This window comes from Balaenoptera borealis (assembly GCF_965194805.1).
Source record: "Balaenoptera borealis genome assembly, chromosome: 2".
NCBI classification, from domain to species: Eukaryota; Metazoa; Chordata; class Mammalia; order Artiodactyla; family Balaenopteridae; genus Balaenoptera; species Balaenoptera borealis.
In genome coordinates this window covers 46,050,599-46,070,570 of record NC_138867.1, presented here as the reverse complement: position 1 = coordinate 46,070,570, position 19,972 = coordinate 46,050,599, and the positions used below count along the sequence as shown (strand labels likewise).

The window sequence follows — 19,972 nt, the reverse complement described above, 5'->3', positions numbered from 1 at the left end:
TGTGGAGCAACTAAGCCCGTGAGCCACAACTACTGAGCCTGTGCTCTAGAGCCCGCGAGCCATAACTACTGAGCCCGCATTCCACAACTACTGAAGCCCGAGCGCCTAGAGCCCATGCTCCATAACAAGAGAAGCCACCGCAACGAGAAGCCCGCGTACTGCAACGAAGAGTAGCCCCCCGCTCGCCGCAACTAGAGAAAGCCTGCGTGCAGCAATGAAGACCCAACGCAACCAAAAATAAATAAATAAATTAATTAATTAAAAAAAATACACTACAAAACAAAGGTAGAGGAAAGGATGATTTCTTAAGACAACTAGATGATAATCTAGAGAAAATTAACTCAGAACTATAACTTATATATGTACCAAAATAAGTCTGAAGAATATTTTCTTTTTTAAATCAACTCTTCTGAGCATTTTACATGTAGTATTCCATTTACCCTTTACGATAACTCTGTAAATAGGTATAATTATTATAATAATTTTATACATGAAAAACTAAGGCAAAGAAAACAAAATTTTTTTTTTGGCCACACCGTGTGGCTTGTGGGATCTTAGTTCCCCAACCGGGAATCGAACCCTGGTCCCGGCAGTGAAAGCTCCGAGTCCTAACCACTGGACCACCAGGGAATTCCCCAAAGAAAATTTTAAAAACCTATTCACCATCAAACCATTAGTATGTGCAGAGTCAGGATTTGAACCCAAGCAATATAATACCAGAAATATGTTTTGTTTTTCAGAAATCTGCTTTTACCCAATGCATTATGAAGAGCCTACTGTTTGCCAGGCACTGTGCTCAGTGCTATATAAACATTGTCTCAAGTAATCCTTGTGGTGGATTGTTTGCCAAGAGAGCAGCCAAAATTCCTCCCATCGATGTAGGCACTTACCACTCCTCCTATCAAGAGGTGGAGCCTATTTCCTCTCCCCTTGAACTTGCACTGGCTTTATGACCTGCTTTGACTAACAGAATGTAGCAAAAGTAATATTGTATGAGTTCCAGAGGTCAGGTCTCAAAAGGTCCCGCAGCTTCTGTTTTTATTCACGTGGAGCCCTGAGCTGCCATGTGAGAAGTCTAGCCACCCTGCGGGAGAAACTAGATGGAGAGGCCCAACCAGCCCCCAGGTGTTCTGGCCATCCAGCTGTGAATGATTTTGGATCACCCAGCCCCAGCTGAGCCTACGCAAGATGAACAGAAAAACTACTCAACTGAGCTCAACCCAGAATGCAGAATTGTGAGCAAATAAATTGTTGTTTTGAGCCACTAAGTTTTGGGGTAATTTATCACACAGCCATAGATGACAAAAATTTTCCTTTTAATTCTATGAGTTAGGAATCATTATTGTTCCAAGTCTGCAGAGGAGGAGCCAAGGTTCAGGCTGGCTAAGTAACATGTCCAACATGTGACCAGTCAATAACTTAAGCTGTGATTTGAAACCAGGTGTGTCTGATTGCAGAGTGCCAGCCCTCAAACTCAGGTCATTCTGTCTCTGAAAAGAGAACTCACACCCCTGAGTCATTCTGTTTCCCACACAGAACTTATTAGTCTGTAGAGACGCATTCCATGCTGCTTCTTGGGGGACCAGATCCCTAAATGAATCTTCAGGAATATAGAGAAATCTGTGGATTAATAATGGTCAACAGAATCTGAAAGAGGAGGAATGCACACATTGAGGGAGGAGTATTTCAATCTCAGGTATAAGTTATCCCACTTCTGCATTTTCAACATAGACAGGTCATCACCTGGAAAGGACAACTCAGGCATCTCCAGTGCAGAAATATGCCCCCCATGGAATGCTGGGTGAGGCTTTGGTTTACCATCTGTGAGTATCACTAGCCAGCCTAACACAAACGTCCCAAAACTGTCTTTATCCCTTTTGTTGGTTGGAATTAAAGTCATTCTCTCCCAGACATTTTCTTCCTTCTGTGCCCAACCTGTGAAGAAATCAATTTCTGCTTTCAATCCAGGCACTAATAGTGACTGTATAAATTGGCCGGACGTTGGGGGAGAATTTACTGGAGACCTAAGTAAGATGTTTGGGAACTCCAAGACCTTCATTTTGATTCAATCTTGAATACAAGCATTGCGATGGTATCCAGAGTGTTTCTTAGAGCCTTTTCCAAAGGAAAAAAATAGGTCTACTCAAGGTCCTAGTAATGGAATTTAGTTCCAAAGACTGATTTTGGCAACTGAAGAAGTTTGTATGCCTTTGTTACGACAGTTAAAAGATCCAACTCTATCATCTCTCATGAGATCCAAAATCAATGTTCCTTAAATCCTGTTGCTTTGTTTGAGTATCCTAGTAAATTGTTTTTGGCCCTCTTGTGCTTTAAATCTATGTCTTTTTGGCTAGGCACTATGTGAGTTATATTTGTCTGTGCTTTCCACAGGACAGACACCACAGAAACATTTTTTCAAAGAGAAATGACAGCATCAAAAGCACATCACAGTTCTGTTAGCTCATGGCCTCAGCTTCCCATTGTGCACGTACGTTTGCTTCCAGAAGAATTAGCTGCTTATAATTTAAGAATATAGAAAAATAGTTAATTTAACCAAGCAGTTATCAGGTATCACTGAAACTGCAGGTTTGAAAATTCTCTCTCTCTCTCTTTCTTTTGGGGAGAAAGATTAAAATGAAAATATTGTGGTTAAAAACTAGAACAAAATTAAAAGAACTGATAGAGTAAGATCAATGAAGCTAAAATATCACATGCATGGGGATTACAGCAAGGTACTTCCCAAATTAAAGTTAATGAGAAATGAAATTAGGTAGATTCAAAATGTAATGGATGAGTTCAGCCACTTGTACAAATGATATAACAAAGAAATTGTCTTTAACATTAACTGAAGAATTTGGAAAATATCCAAAATCTAATCAAGGAGGCTTGCATTTCAGGGAGACATGTTAAATGTTGTGACCAAGAAAATATCAGCTAGGGGTCAGAAATTCAAATGCCCAAAGGGACCATGCAGGTAATATAAATATGTAAATCAAGATGAACTTTGAAAAAAATAGCAACCTATGGATTGGGATATTTGCAAATCATAGATCCTATAAGGGGCTAATATCTAGAATACATTTTTAAAAATTTCTGGGAATTCCCTGGTGGTCCAGTGGTTAGGACTCCGTGCTCTCACTGCCAGGGACCCAGGTTCAATCCCACAAGCCACGCAACATGGCCAAATAAAAAGTTAAAGAAGAAAGCTCATGTTGGCCAAATAAAATATGTCAGCTGGCCACGGGCTATAAATTATAATCATAGTGCTCAGCAGTAAGAATACAACTCCTGTGAGGGCAGGGATTTCTCCTCAGTGACTAGAATGGTGCTGGGAATGTAGCAGACAGTCAATTAGTGTTTGTGGAATTAATGAATGAAGGAAGGAAAACACATCTTTTAGTAGTACCTGTGCCAGCATTGTGTTGGGCACTTAACACTATTGCTGTATAAGTGTGCTTTATCTTTTTCTAAAGAAAGATTTAACTTATACAGAATGGTCTTCATTGCCTGTATAAAAGATGAGTTCAGAGAGACTGTGTTTGTTTTCTATTGCTGCTGTAGCAAATTACCATAAACATAGTGGCTTAAAACAACACATATTTATTCTTAAAGTTTTGGAGGTCAGAAATCCCAAATGGGTCTCGCCAGGCTAAAGTCAAGATGTTTAGCAGGGCTGCATTCCCTCTGGAGGCTCCATGGGAGAATCTATTTCCTTGTCTTTTCCAGTTTCTACAAGCTACCTGCAGTCCTTGGCTTGTGGCTCCTTCCTTTTTTAAAAAAAAAAAAAAATTTATTTATTTATTTATTTAATTTGGCTGCGTCCGTCTTAGTTGCGGCACGTGGGATCTTTGTTGCAGTATGCAGGATCTTTTGTTGCGGCACACGGGCTTCTCTCTAGTGTGGGCTCTTCTCTCCAGAGTGCTTGGGCTCAGTAGTTGTGGTGCGTGGACTTAGTTGCCCCGCAGCATGTGGGATCTTAGTTCCCCAACCAGGGATCAAACCCGGGTTCCCTGCATTAGAAGGCAGATTCTTAACCACTGGACCACCAGGGAAGTCCCTCCTTCCTTTATTTTCAAAACCAGCAATGACAGATCCCAGTCTTTCTCACCTTGCATCACTCTGACTGTGACACTTCTACCTGCCTCTTCCACATTTAAGGACACTGTGACTCCATTGGCTCACCCAGATAATCCAGAATAATCTCTCTTTTTTTTTTTAAGGTCAGCTGATTAGCAAACTTAATTCCATCTGTTATCTTTAATTCCCCTTTTACATAGAACCCAACATATTTATAGGTTCCAGGGGTTAGGATATAGACATCTTTGGGGAGGGCATTTATTCTGCCTTCCCAGGGACTAAAGTTGGTACCATGTCTCCATATCTGAGCAGCAAAGAGGGCACACTAGCCACTGATAGTATCCCCATAGTGCAGACAGGTGGACCTATCTTTCATACACAGGTGTGTCTGTCTTTCATACATATGTGTATCTTTCTTTCATAGATAGGCATATCTGTCTTTTTACAGCTTGATCACAGTGGATATTAAAATCATATAATTTCCCTTGTTCTAATACCACATTCAACCAGTTAACTTATGATTTTACCCATGTACATATTTTTTCAAGATACAGAATATTCTGACCAGGCAATATTAATACCTTCTCCATTTGGCAGGTACACCTCTGAGATGCTGGTTTTAGCCTTTTGTACATTTCCTGGACAATTAGAAGCTGATTCTCTTGGTATATAAAAAATGGTGGACTTTTTGAACTTAAGAACTCACCTCTAGATTGTGGTGAACACAGTAAAGTTCTGCCATTACATGTGGCTGTTCTCCAGTCACTACCTGTCTGTCTCACTGGGCATTTCTTAAAAACAAAGCAAGGACCATCATTCATCATTAATGGAAGTTTAAATGAGTTCTGACTTTTATACAAAGATGACGTTACAGACAAAGAAGGAGAACTCTGACTCTCATGATATGAAAGCAAGAGCAAAGACTTTTAAGGCCAAGAAGGCAAGTAGAAAGGCAGCCACGGCCTCCGGAAGGCCCGATAGTTACTTGTCTTCCTGGAGTATAACACACTGCGACTCCAAAGGAAGCTTGAGGGCCAAGGAACACACTAGGTCACAAAGAAGATGGAGAACAACACTGGTTTTTCCTGTGGCTTCCAAGGCCAGCAAGCCTTAGATCAAGCACTCTTTGAAAAATCCTCATGACATTGACATGGATGAAATTGACACCTTGATTAGGCCTGATGGAACATACATTCACACGGCCCTTGACTCTGGTGATTTAACGCTGCCAACAAAATTGGGATCGTCTAAACATTTCTAAATATTTTTATTATTCAAAATAACGTTGGGGGGGTGTACATTATGAGCAGAAACAGTTATTTCTGACAGAAAAAACTGTTTAATATGTGCAAACTCTTTAATATGTGCAACTCAGAATATTTTGAGATATTAGTTTCATATTTCTCCCCACATTTTCCACTTGTTCTTCCCTCATTCAAGCAAATAGCTGGTTCTTTGCTTCTTTAACAGTGCAGAAAACACAAGCCTGTCAGACACCTTGTCTGTATCTGCAAAATCTCAATCGCACAAGGGAACTGAGAGTTTTCCAGAAGTAGAAAGGAAAGGGTGTGTGGGACAAAGGGCTTGGATGAAGCCGTTGAGAGGTGAGAAGGTCCTTCATCCAGACTGCAGGGAGGTTCCCAGGCTGCAGGGCGGACAGGGAAGTCTCTGGGGTTTTTGAGCAGCTGAGGGCCCCGTGGTGCTCCTAGGCAACATCCTCCAGAGGATGCAGCGAGATTTCCAAGAGAAAAGACCACATGGGACACATAAGGCAGGGATTGCAAACTCAAATAACTGCAGGGCCAGGTAGGTTCCACTAATCAGTGAAGGGGCTTTCAAGGATGAAGCCACTACTTAGATCCAGCCTAGTGTTGTCAGGTGAGAATGTGGAACTCAAGTAACCATATCTCCCAATTAAAAAAATGAATAAATCTGGATTTGTTGTAAAACAAATCTCGTGATTGTTACATGTTGCAGTTAATTCACATGTCTAAATTTTAAGCCACTATGTGGGCCAGAATAAAATCATCTACAGAGTCCCATGTGTCGAGTGTGACAGGACCACACAGAGCCACCGGACTGGTACGGGCTATTTGCACAGGAACTAGGGCCAGCTCCACCGTGGCCTGTGTACAGAGATAGCCAATGACCAGAGGACCCTACTCCACTCCTGCTGCTTTGACTCTATTAGAGCTTTCTTTGTTGGCATATATCTAGGTGAAACGCAAAGAGTGACTGAGGTTCATTTCTCATCAGCCCAGCAGGATAGATCTTGAAGAAATAATTAAATTCATTCATAAAAAGTAATGGATTGTGACATATCTTTCAGGTGTGAGTTTATGGGTTGAGATTCATGCCTGTTACACAATTAAAGACATCTAAACCCCTGTAATTAGGCCCATGTCCTACCTTATAACCTTTTCTCCACTTCAGTCCATCCTCATGCTAACTGAATTCACTCACACCATACTCTTCGATGACAAAGCCAGAAGGGCCTTTCCCTTTATGTGCCCTCTCATTCGCCCCAGGGCTTTCCTTACTCTGTTCCTTCTCCTGGAATGCCCTTCCCCACCCTCATTTCTGCCTACCAAAAACTATCATCTTTTGAAGAAGCCCAGAATTCTATTCAGAATCCATCTTTGTCTTTTACCCGTCTGTTCTCAGGAGCAAGTTGCCTTGCCTGTACTGTGAGTCTTCAGAGTGTGGCCTTGTGTTACACTTAGTCGTAAATGTTTCCCTTTGCTTTATGAAGGAGCCTTGTCTTATGATCTTTGCTTCTGCCATGGTCTCAGAATAGGCCTGAAAAGTGATGGCTGACTGGACTTGAATGAAGAAATGTGTTGTGGCTTAGGAGATGCAGCCATGTGACTTTTCTTAGAGTTTGGAAACCAGACAGTGAGTTATACTGTTTCTGTGGTGGACACTGTCATGTAACACCTAGAGCCCTTTCGGAAATGAAGGATTTGTTCCCCCAGCTGCCAGGAGTGTTGGGAGGAGTCAGGCCTCAGTCGTCAGCCCTCTTTGGTGATTGCCTGGCTTCAACGAAACTGTCTTGCTTAAGATCACCTGTCCTTTCAGGGCTGGCCTGCAGCCAGTGACTAATAAATGTGGAGCATAAAGGCTGACTGTCTCTCCCCAACTCTGGACAACTCTGAAGGGCCATCAGTCTGCAGGATAACTTTGTGGGGCTAGCCGACGTCTTTGCTGGGCCTGCAACTCAGCAAGATTTCCTAATCCTGCTTTCCACCTTCCTTTCCTCAGGTGTTGATCCTGAGAGCATTCCCTAATAAGGGAATTACGTGCTAACTTCTGTCACAGAGTCAATTTCTGGGAAACCCAACCTGAAAAAGGTTTCATGTCAACTAGCTACTATTTTCTTGTAAATTTACTGCTGTTCGTACAGACAACAGAAATGTCAAATCCACATTAATTATGTTTATTTTGTAATATAAGTTCAGTGAAAGAGAAAGGGAGGAAAGATGAAGGCGTAGGGTAGGAAAATAGGTAGTAATTACTGAATTGTAAAAGCACATAAATTAGTGTCATGAATTTAAAATTGAGTTTATTACTATTTCAGTTCCGTGAAATAACTTGGTGTGTTAGCGATCATTTCAATAAAATTAACATTGTGCCCAGCAAAATTTACAGAGCATTCTAGCTTTTGTGCTGCTTGCTTTATGTCTCTTTCCTCAATTTTCTTCAATCAACAGCTCTTTGCCATGAAAGTTTGTGTTTTGGTTTGTTACCAGGAGCATCCGGGCCAAACATCTTCTGTGGGGAAAAAAAAATTAAGTGAATTCCCTTTCAGTAGCTTCATCTCTACATGTGCTCGACAAAGATAAGGAAGAAGACTCATCTATGTCAAACAAGTGGGCAACAAAGATGCTGGCAAGATCCTTTCACCTTGTTTTGCTCTTAACCACGAGCAGTAAGTAAGAGCAGAGATAACATGAAGGTGGCCCCGTAGGCTAAGGGTGAGCAGGGAAGTGCTGAAGGCCAGGAAGGAGAGGCCACAGAGCTGCAAGAGGTGGAGGGCACAAAAAAGGTCAGGGTGCCAACCGGAAAACTGTAAGTTCTTCATTATTAACATTTAAGGGTACAGGGTCTGGATCAGACTGCTTGGATTCAAAATCCTCTAGCTGTGTGACCTTGAACAAGCTCACTTAACTCTTCTGAACTTCTGTTTCCCGAAACTTAAAATAAGGATAAGGATAATTCTTACTCCATAGATTTGTCAAGATGAATAAATGAGTTATTACCTATAAAGCACCTGGAGCAATGCCTGGCCAGGAAATTGCTTAATGAATGTTAAGCCTGGCCCTTCTAGATGGGAGTTGGAGGCCGACCTCCCCAGGCCTCCAGGAATGACCAAAGTGCATTGGAAACAGCATCAGGAAGAGCAGGGGAAGACGGCCTACCTTTCAATATTTTATTTAATTCAGCAGGCATTAATTAGCACCCAATAAATGGGGTGACCTGTGGGGACACAAAGATAATTCAGACAGAGACCCTATGCCCCCAAAGCCTATTGGCAGGTAAGGAGCATATGGTCACCTGGCTTCTGGTGAGCAGAGACCCATCCTTTGAGATTCACAGTAGAGTGAGGGCTGGGGTGACACCCCACTGGCCAGCAGTCATTCTACGCAGAAAGCCTTCCTTGCATGAGGCCACCAGTGTAGGGCAAAGAGCACAGGTTTTGGAGTGAGACAGGCCTGACTTTGAATCCCTGGTCTGCTTTGGGCATTGCTGAGCATTGCTGAGCCTCAAGTAGCTTCATCTGTAAAATGGGGATCACATTTACCTTATAGGATTGCTGTAATAATTGAGATGATGCAGATTAAATGCCTGCACAGATACTCAGTGAGCATTAATTCACTGAATAAACATTTATTCAGTACCTATTCTTTCAGGTGCTGTGCTAGATGGTGGTGATATCAACCAAAACAAAACATAACAAAACAAAAAGAAAAAAGACCTGGTTCCTGGTGTATTTGGGAAGAAAAAAAAAAAAATTCAGAAAGAGAGAATATGCGCAGAAAGATTTGCTGATAATATGTTGGAGTGCTTACTGTTCCCAAGAGCTATGGCAAGTTGAATGCTTTACACAGGTTAACTGGTTTGCTTCTCGTATGATTAGCGGTTATGAATTGGTCACTGTTATCCCCTATTATCCCCATTTTACAGGCAAGAGGCTAGAGAAGAGGCAAGAGAGGTAGGTGGTGCTCAAATCGCAGTGAACGTCCGAGCACAGGTCATACAAAAGGTTTGAGGCCTGTGCCGGACCCTGTGTTTGCCCCTCTCAATCCCCTCTCCACCCGGGTCCTGCCCGGCTCAAGGCCCAGGAGGCAGAACTGTGAGGCCTGAACCATGGGCTCTGTGCCTGTCTCCCGCTGGGCTTCAGCCACTGGTTATCCCCAAAGAGGACACAGGGATGAGCTGAGGTCAGGGCACTGATTCCCCTGGCTCCCTCCCTGTGAGCTGGACTTAGCTGGCTGTGCTCCTCACCAAAGACCACTTATTTTCTAAGGGAGACCAACTTCACGTGACTCTTCCCCTCTCCGTTCCAGCTAACGCTCCCTCCCCTCAAATCTCTACACTTGAGGGACCTGCATCCAGGCTGCCACCAGCAGTGATCACGGAACTATCCTTTGTGGGTCTCCCCACAACCACAACTTTGTAAACAGTACTGTTGATGAAAAAATTAATCAGTCTAAGAAATGGAAAATTTTATTTAAGCCAAACTGAGGATTATAACCCGGAACAGCCTCTCAGAAACCTCCAAGAATTGTTCCTCCTGTTAGAGGTCAAAGCACAGTTGTATAAGTTTTTGACACAGAGGGCTGTACCTTAAATGACATATTATTGACAGTTTATACAATCCAGGTCTACAGTACAAAGCGGGTAGTGGGTCATGGGTCATTGTGGCCTCTTAGAAGATTAAGAAGGAAGGTTATCTCTTAAGGAGTTGTGACCCTTGATGAGATTAAGAAGGAATGTTATCTCCTAGGGAGCCCTGGTTAATGCAGATGCACACTAAAGGGGAGGGAGGAGGCCCAAACAGGCAAAGAAACATTTTATGTTTAAATTTTTCTCATCTTGCCATAAAATATGAATTCTATTACATCAGTCCCTTTTAAAATTAACCCATATGTTTTCCATCTCCACTGCCACTTCCCAAGTCCAAGCTTCCCCAGACCAGGCTGCCCCTTTAGACCACAATAGTATTCTAGTTTGTTTTACTGTATCTACCCTTTTTTGAGGGGTGGGGGGAGGATTGAGGGAAGGGCATAAAAATGAAATGAAACCTTCACTCTTCACTCTGCTCTTGATACCCTGCAATCTAGTCTCCAGATAGCATCCAAGTGATTTTTAAAAATATATAAATCAGATAATATCACCACTACCCTACCCCCATGATGCTTAAAAACCCTCACTTGTGTCCTCTGGCTCTAAATCCAAAGATTAAAATCCTTAACATGGTACAAGAAACTGCTTTGCCAATTTCATCCATTTTCATTTCATTACATTTACTGTATTCCACCCACGCTGGCCTTCTCTCCATCTCTCTCAATCACAGGCTCCTTCCTTACTCAAGGCTCCAGAGCTTGGTATTTCCTTTGACGGGGACATTCTTCCCTCCTCTCTTCGCCAAATTAACTCCTTTTTCTCTTTCAGATCTCAGATCACCTTAGTTCCTCAGGGAAGCCATCCCTGACTGCCCAGTTAGGATTCTTTACTCTTTCAGTTCCAAGTGACAAGAAAGTAAGAAAGAAAAAGAAAGAAAAAGAAAGAAAAGAAAGATAGAAAGAAAGAAAGAAAGAAAGAAAGAAAGAAAGAAAGAAAGAAGAAAGAAAAACAACGAAAGAAAGAAAGAAAGAAAGAGAAAGAAGGAAAGAAAGAAAGAAGGAAAGGAAGGAGGAAAGGGAAAGAAAGAAGTCAATTACTCAATGAAACTGGCTTAAGGGCTTCCCTGGTGGCACAGTGGTTAAAATCCACCTGCCAATGAGGAGGACATGGGTTCGAGCCCTGGTCCGGGAAGATCCCACATGCCACGGAGCAACGAAGCCCGTGCACCACAACTACTGAGCCTGCTCTCTAGAGCCCGCGAGCCACAACTTCTGAAGCCTGCATGCCACAACTACTGAAGCCCGCATGCCACAACTACTGAAGCCTGTGAGCCTAGAGCCCATGCTCTGCAATGAGAAGCCTCTGCAATGAGAAGCCCGAGCAATGCAAGGAAGAGTAGCCCCCGCTCGCCACAACTAGAGAAAGCCCGTGCGCAGCAATGAAGACCCAATGCAGCCAAAAAAAAAAAAAAAAAAAAGTCGGGGTGTTTACATGACCTTTGCTTCTAAAAGAAAAATAAAAAAGATACTGGCTTAAGCAGGAAGAGGGTAATGAGCTGGCTCACACCACTGAAATGTTTATTGGTTTATTGGTAGTTGATACGAGGCTGGGTCCATGTGTTTAATATCTTTGGAATGTCAGTTTCTTGGCTCTGCTCTCCTCCGTTAGCTTCATCCTCAGGTTGCGGCTTCATGTCTCAGGTTGCTCTCCTCATGTTGTGGCCACCGGCATCCCCAAGTGTCTTGTTTTAGCCCTGCTGGTCAATTGAAGAAGTGCATCTCATTCTCAATGGCTCCAGGAAAAGTCCCAGAGCTCTCATTGATCTGGCCTGAGGCACATGAAGCATTCTTGAACCAATCACTGTGGTCATGGGGGTGCAGTACAGGCATACCTCAAAGATATTGTGGGGTCGGTTCCACACCTCCACAATAAAGTGAATATTGCAATAAAGCAAGTCATGAATTTTTTGGTTTCTTAGTGCATATAAAAATTATGTTTACACCATACTGTAGTTTATTAAGTGTACAATAGCATTATGTCTAAAAAAATGTACATACCTTAATTTAAAAATATTGTTGAAAACTGCTAACAATCGCTTGACAATGCCGGGTTGCCACAAGCCTTCAATTTGTAAAAAATGCAATATCTGGAAGCGCTGCAAATTGACATGCAATAAAATAAATTATGCCTGTGCTTTTGTTAGTCAGTACTGGGTTATGTGACCCTCAGTGAAGTCAGTGGTGGGGTCAGCCTCGCCTGAACTACACAGTCAGAGGATAGGGAAGGGGTGATCCTCCAGAGGAAAACTGAAGGGCAGTTTCTAGGAGAAGAGGGAATGTTGGCCGGGTGAAGAGAGATGTCTACTCTGTTAGGTTAGATTCTTATTACACACTCTTATGGTGCCATGGATTTTTCCCTCATAGTACTATTCACAAATGTAATTTTACATTTATTTGTGTGACAATTTAATTAATATGTATTCTTCCACTAGGCTATAAGCTTCATCTGGACATGCATGTTTTTGTTGTTTTACCTTATTATTAAATCCCCAGTGTGTGCCTGCCTCCAGTGGGAGCACAATAAATATCTTTTGAATAAATAAATGAACTGTGTTTTGGATATGTGTCTGGGGGTATTAGGTCATGGTGCTTTTGGAGTTAGATGAATCAGAATTTCAATATTGACTCTGTCACTAATTTGCTCTTAGACTAATTAATAAATTGACCTAAGATTTACTTTCCACACCTGTGAAATCATAATAATACATGGTTCATTGGACTGTTTGGAGGATTCAATCAGACCATGAATGCAAAAGCTTAGTATACTGTAAGAATTGATTATTCTTTTACTCCATCTATTGCCAGGAAAACTGGCTATCCAAATACCCATGGTAGAATGGCTGTACAGTTTACTCCCCCATCCAGACACTCCTTTAACTGTAACCATGGCATATATCCCAGTATTTTCCACTCCATAAGGCTCCACCCTTTCAACTATTACTGGAGAAAGCTCAAGCTGCATAATGTTCATGGACCACCCTCCAAGTGACTGCGAGAGAGAGAGAGAGAGAGAGAGAGAGAGAGAGAGAGAGAGAGAGAGAGGGAGAGGGAGAGAGAGAGGGACTAGGCTAGTCCAATGAGCAACATGCAGCAGTTGGGGGCCTGGTGTGGCTTTTGTCCCTTCCAGTCACTCATTGCTTTGTACATACTCAGCAATCAAACCAATTAACACAATGGCCTTTTATCTCCGGTTTCCACTTCTATTTGCATCCCTGCCCTTGTTTAAAGCTTCATCTAACAGAGGGGGTCCATCCCACACCGAAAGTATCTGATCTGCTCTAATAAGCAGGGAAATGGGTATATGTTTCAGACCGGCCTGGATGCTAAGGACCACAGACACCTGGTACAATAGTCAGTGAACGGGAAGAAGTGTCAGACTGAGTGACGCTAAAGGAAAGTGTACCACGCCGAGGAGGCTCCTGGCTACCTGCCAGCATTCTGCCCTGGGGTGATGGACTTACTCTTACTCCTCCCTCACTCGAAGTGCATGGAGGTCAGTAACTAGTAAAGCACAAGACCTGGATAGGAAGGGAACGAATTCCCTGGAAAGGGCTGGTGTGGGTGTTGGGAAGTGGGCAGGACAAGACACTGGAAGGCTGGCACTGTATAAGGACAAAGCTATGAGAGGTTAAAGGTGCCTACAGGAGAGGAACGGAAATGACCCAAACAATTGATATGACCTAGTTTTGGCATTGAAGGAGTTATCAAAGGAGACAGACATGAAAACTAACAATAATACAAAATACAAAATAAAAATTATAATAAAAGTCTGTGTAAAGTTCTGCATGAGAGAGTCAACCTCTGCTTGGAAGAATGAGAAAAGAGTTTAGTAAAGATTTCAAAGAGCAGAAGACATCTGGGATAAATTTCAAGCAAGGTGAGGTTTCTTGCATACCTGGTGGATACGGGTGATCCGAGTAGAAGCAACACGTGAGCAAAGGTATGGAGGCATAAAAGGGCAGTAGGAGGTAACTGTTGAGCAGGTGATTTAGATATAGCTAAAAATTAAGCTACATTTGCAGGAATAGCAGGCATAGACGTTGGACATAGGACAGAGTTCAGTGCCACGTTGTTCAGAGTCTAGATGTGGCAGCAGAACATTTAAACGAAGAGGTTGGGAAACTCAAATGCAGTGTCAGGACAATACATTGTCATTCCAGTTCCACACCTTGGGAAGTGACTCTCTGTTCAGGAAGTTGTTGGAGGCCTCAAATTCACAAAACAGTCACTTTTCTCATGGGTCAGCCCCATTGCCTGAATGTTACCCGGTCTCTAGTCACAGGTTCAATGACTTGGGGGTGATATATTATTAGTAAGGTCAGGTTCCATCTAGTTTCTTTAAGACATAAAGCCAGTTGACCCTATACTATAGATTTACCCTTTCAAGACTTCACTTCTTAATGTCAGATACGCGAAAAAATTCAGAAAACAAGAGGGCTGGCTTGCAATAGACAATGGTTGCAATAGAAAGCGGAAGGCTGTGTTGCAACAGACCACATCTGGTGCTTCTGTCTTTATTGGATTCCCTCTAAGCTTTACTTTGGTAAGCACTTGGTTGGCAAATCTCTTTGTTCTTCCACAGAACTTTGGCTCATGGGACCCCCAACTTCCTCATTTAGGCTAGAAAGAGTCTTCTGGAATGTCTTTGACTTTACAACTTATGTTGACCTGGCACTAGACTTCAGATCTTCATTGCATTTGCCATGAATAGGACTTTTGAACACACTGCCTGACACGAGACATTTGGGCAATGAGTAGTTTGTGATTAGTTAATGTTTCACCAATGTTGCCAAGTACTTACACACACCTAAGATACCTTTTTAATTTTATTCCTTTCTTATTCTAATTAAAAAAAATTTTTTTTTGCTGAAAATATGAAAGTTGGTGAGATCATGACCTGTCACCTACATAGTAAATCTTCTTTTTTTAACGTTTATTGAAATATTGTTGATTTACAATGTTCTGTTAGTTGCAAGTGTACAGCAAAGTGATTCAGATCTATCTATATATACTGTTTTAGATTCTTTTCCATTATAGATTATTACAAGATATTGATATAGTTCCCCGTGCTATACAGTAGGTCCTTGTTGGTTATCTACTCCATGTAGTAGTGTGTATACTTTAATCCCAAACTCCTAATTTATCCTCCCCTCCCACAGATAGTGAATCCTAAGAACAAGAACATTCAGATGTAAAACTGCAGAGTGATGATCTAACTCAAGAAATTTAAAATTGATAAAATACTATTATCTAATACATGCTCCATATTTGCTTTTTACTGTTTGTCCCAATATCATCCTTAATAGCAACTCCCCCTCTCCCCAGTCTAGGATTCTGACATGTCTCCTTACTCTGGAGCACTTCTTCAGCCTTTCATTGAAATTAAGATATATTAATAATTTTTATTAATAAACACAGAGTACAAAGAGTACAAGTAATGAGACACATGCTGGGGGGGTATATTTTAACTATCATTTCATTTCATAACAGGAGACCTTTGCAAGAGTCCATGCAAGAGATGATGAAGTTAAAGCAACCAAAAAGACATAGTTTTCAAAAGAGCCATACAGAGGACTCAACTGATTTGGTGTGAGAGGTAAATGAGAAGGATTTGTGATGACCCCAAGGTTTCTAACATGGCAGTCAGTGTAGACAGTGGTTGCCCATTGCTAGAAAGAATACTGGGAGGAATCATGTAGAAGATGAAGATGGTCAATGAATATTGGATATGTTGAGTATAAGGTGCCTCAGAGGTGACTAGAGTTATTTAGTAGTAAGGTGACCAACTTGTCCTAGATTGCTTGGGTCTTGCCCAGTTTTAGCACTGAAAATCCATGTCCTGGAAATCCCCTCATTCCTGGGCAAAATGGGACAGTTGGTCCCCCTATAATCAGTAGGCCATTTGTGATATGAGTCTGGAGCTCAGAGAGTGGATGAAGTTAGTGACAGAGAGGGGCACATCCATGTAAAGGTGATAATTTGAAACCTTGGGAGGACTGAGACAGTTCAGGGAGAGAAGCCAGGTGAGAAGGCTTCAAAGCCTATACAGGAAGCTGAGACCCAGAGCGTCTCTTTAGCCAAGCAATCATAAAACAAACATTAATTTACTTACCGTGTACACGTTTCCCTCACTATCCAAAAGCAGAGCGTTCCTATGAAACTTTTCCTAGATCGAAATGGCATAAAGTGAAGAAGCAATTACCTTAGTTCACATCTCACTAACGGATGCACAAAATAAATGGAGAGAAAGCAAGGATGCTCACAGACACAGTTCAAAGCTAGGGCGGCTTGATGCTGAGTGTAAGCTCCTGGGAAGGAGCTCGGTGGTGCCACTCTAGCTGCTTGGGGTACGCTGCCTCTATATCTGCTTGCTGCAAAGCAAACGTTGAATACTATTCTCACTTTTTGCCTTTTTTTTTTTTTTTTGTGAAATGAAATTGTCCGGATTTCTCTCAGTTAGCAAAAACGGGTACTAAGTTGCATAAGGCAAACTTTCCAAAAGTGAGGGATAACTGTATATCAAATTACTTTTCAGACAACTGCGAGCTGTTCACAAACTTGTCAGGAACAGAAATGAAATCAAATTCATCAAGGTGGTTATCAACACCCCTTAATCTATAACTTCTTTACTAGACTCAATATCAATTTGGGAGATTTCACTTCTTTTTCAGTGTTACTCATTTTCAGTTCAATTCTTCACAACCATTTTTTTCCACATCACAAATACCCCAAGCCCCTGGCCTCCTTCGAAGAGAACTTGAGGTCTGTACGCTTCCACGCCCCCTCCCAATCACGTGCACTCCCTCCGGGATTGTGTGCTCGCCAGCCTCCAGATCAAGTGCAGCCAGCGTCCAGATCACGTGCTCCCTAGCCTCTAGGTCACGTGCACCCCACACCCCGCTCTCCGGGTCATGTGCTCCCGGGGAATCTGTGTTAAGTGCTTCCAGACTCCTGGAGACCTGCACTTCCACACCCCTGTATCTGGGTCGCATGCCCCCTTGGCCTCCAGTTCACTCCCCCACCCCAACTTCTGGGTCACGTGGCCCAACACCCGTATCTCGGGGTTACATTCCACCCGGTCTCCTGGTCACGTGCCCCCCAGGGTCGTGTACCCCCCCATATTCTAGGTAAGGTAGCCCCCTAACCCAGTTCCCTGTGGCACATGCCCCCCACCTTCCACACATGTGCCCCCAGCTTCCAGGTCACGTGCTCGCCCGTCCTCCAAGTGAAGTGCCGGCCCATAGCCCAATCTCAGGGTCAGGCGCTGCCCATCCCTGTTCAGTGCTTCCAGGCACAGAGTCACGTGCCCCTCCACACAGCTCTCTGGTTCACGTACCCCTTGGGACTCCAGGCCATACGGCCCCACTCCCGGTTACTCGCACCCTGGCTGGGGGGTCAGGTGCAGGAAACAGGCAGATTTCTAAGCCCTCTGTTAAATATTTTGGAGTTCTGAACTCAGAGACAGAGCGTTGATCCGTGATGGGAGGGAAACTCTCGCCAGGGTTGGTTGCAGGTCCCACCAAGACAACTGCCCAGTTTCCCAGGAATGGCTGCAGTCTGCCACATCTGGATCCCCAACTTTGGACTCATAGCAAAACCCTTCGAATGAAGCTTGTTAAGAGGAGACCGTGACCCTCTAGACTGAAACCCTGGAGGATAAAAATCCAGAGGACCAGCCCCATCCCTGCTGGACAGGACCTTATGAGAAATGCGAGTGGGAATGTAAACCACGCTGCTGAAGAAAAATCGTGACCAAGATCATCCAAACTTGGGCTGGTTCCAGACCCCGACACTGACTTCTCCCAGGGGGCAGGTGAACCCTGACAGATGGTAAGTTACTTTTCAGAAGCTGTGAGAAAGAAATCAAGGTGAGTGGGCATGTTGCAGTGGTGGCTTTGGTTAAGTCAAACTTTTTTTTTTTTTAAAGAAATTATTTATTTATTTATTTATTTATTTATTTATTTATTTTTGGCTGCGTTGGGTCTTCGTTGCTGTGCACAGGCTTTCTCTAGTTGTGGCGAATGGGGGCTTCTCATTGCGGTGGCTTCTGTTGCAGAGTACCGGCTACCGGTTCTAGGCGCTGGGGCTCAGTACTTGTGGCTCGCAGGCTCTAGAGCACTGGCTCAATAGTTGTGGCACATGGGCTTAGTTGCTCTGCGGCATGTGGGATCTTCCTAGACCAGGGATCAAACCTGTGTCCCCTGCATTGGCAGGCGGATTCTTAACCACCGCACCACCAGGAAAATCCCAAGTCAAACTCTTCAGAAGGCAATTTCAGTCACTTGCTGGGGTATAAGAAGGATCTGTTCTTTTGTTAGTCCTTTGGTTTTAACCTCCCAGTCCTGGAGAGGACAACTCAGGTGACCGGGATTTCTCCATTTTGGCAAAAGTAGGTAATCTCTCTAGTAATGGATCTGTCATCCAAAGCCTCTTTCTGTACTTGATCATTATGTCCCCTTGGCTATGCTGGTCAAATTTTCGCCCATCCCTCACTTTACGGACTTCAGATGTAACCTATTAATTAGGCTGATTATGTGGCCCCTGTCTTTCCCTCGACCAAGCCAAAACTTTGTTCTCTCTGTATCATTGGAGCCTGGGATTAAAATAATAAATAAATACAACCCTGATGTCTTACCCCTGTCAAGGTTCTACTTGGTCAGGATATTGGAGAAACCATACTTTTCCCCGCCTGTGTCCCTTCCATGTTGAATATCTAAGTGTTTCACCTGAAGAGATAATGATTGAGGCACTACAACATGTCAAAAGATGAAACACAATCCTTGCTTGACTGTGTACTAGATAAAACACCCCAAAACCCCAAATGTCAAACATGACTCTCCCTCTGTGTGTCCCCTGAGGGTATATCTTGCAGATTCAGTTACCAATCTTGGGCCAGTGTTTGCCTTGACATCTGGCACATAGGTGGTATTTGTTGACTGGGCTCAAAATGTGAACTTGAAACTAGATACAAGAAAATTCTCTCGAAAAATGGCTAACCAGTTTCATTCCTGTGATCATTACTTTTCAATTTGAGTTTCTCAGTATAGCCTTTTCTACAACATAGTCTATTTTCTGCATCAACAAGTTCAGCAGAGTGGAACTTTGGTTAAATAAAATGAGAATAAATTTAAAAGTTGCTAAGCTCTGTACCTTATAAAAATCATAGGAACTAGGCTTTTTTATTATTTTCCAAAAAGAATGAGAATACTTGGACCTCAGTCTACCTATAGATTCATTGTATTAATATATATGTATTTTTTTTTTTAATTTTATTTATTTATTTATGGCTGTGTTGGGTCTTCGTTTCTGTGCGAGGACTTTCTCCAGTTGCGGCAAGCAGGGGCCACTCTTCATCGCGGTGCGCGGGCCTGTCACTATCGCGGCCTCTCTTGTTGCGGAGCACAGGCTCCAGATGCGCAGGCTCAGTAATTGTGGCTCACGGGCCTAGTTGCTCCGCGGCATGTGGGATCTTCCCAGACCAGGGCTCGAACCAGTGTCCCCTGCATTGGCAGGCAGATTCTCAACCACTGCGCCACCAAGGAAGCCCTATATGTATTTTAATAGATCTTTATTGGAGTATAATTGCTTCACAATACTGTGTTAGTTTCTGTTGTACACCAAAGTGAATCTGCCATATGCATATATATGTCCCCATATCCCCTCCCTCTTGAGCCTCCCTCCCATCCTCCCTATGCCACACCTCTAGGTCATCGCAAAGCACCAAGCTGATCTCCCTGTGCTATGCTGCTGCTACCCACTAGATAACTATTTTACATTCGGTATTGTATATACATCGATACTACTCTCACTTTGCCACAGCTTCCCCCTCCCACCCTGTGTCCTCAGGTCCATTCTCTATGTCTACATCTTTATTCCTGCCCTGCAACTAGGTTCATCAGTACCATTTTTTTTTAGATTCCAAATATATGCATTAGCATATGGTATTTATTTTTCTCTTTCTGACTTACTTCACTCTGTTTGACAGACTC

At 43.0% G+C, this 19,972-nt stretch overlaps 1 long non-coding RNA gene across 1 annotated transcript; it reads right to left on the bottom strand.

Annotated features, from left to right (window-relative positions):
• Window positions 1–11,480: 11,480 nt before the first annotated feature.
• Window positions 11,481–17,923, bottom strand: LOC309624436. The gene is made up of 2 exons (XR_014241920.1): window positions 13,879–17,923; window positions 11,481–12,079 (listed from the first exon to the last, which is right to left on the bottom strand). It is a non-coding gene; the product is annotated as an uncharacterized lncRNA (long non-coding RNA).
• Between the last annotated feature and the right edge of the window lie 2,049 nt (window positions 17,924–19,972).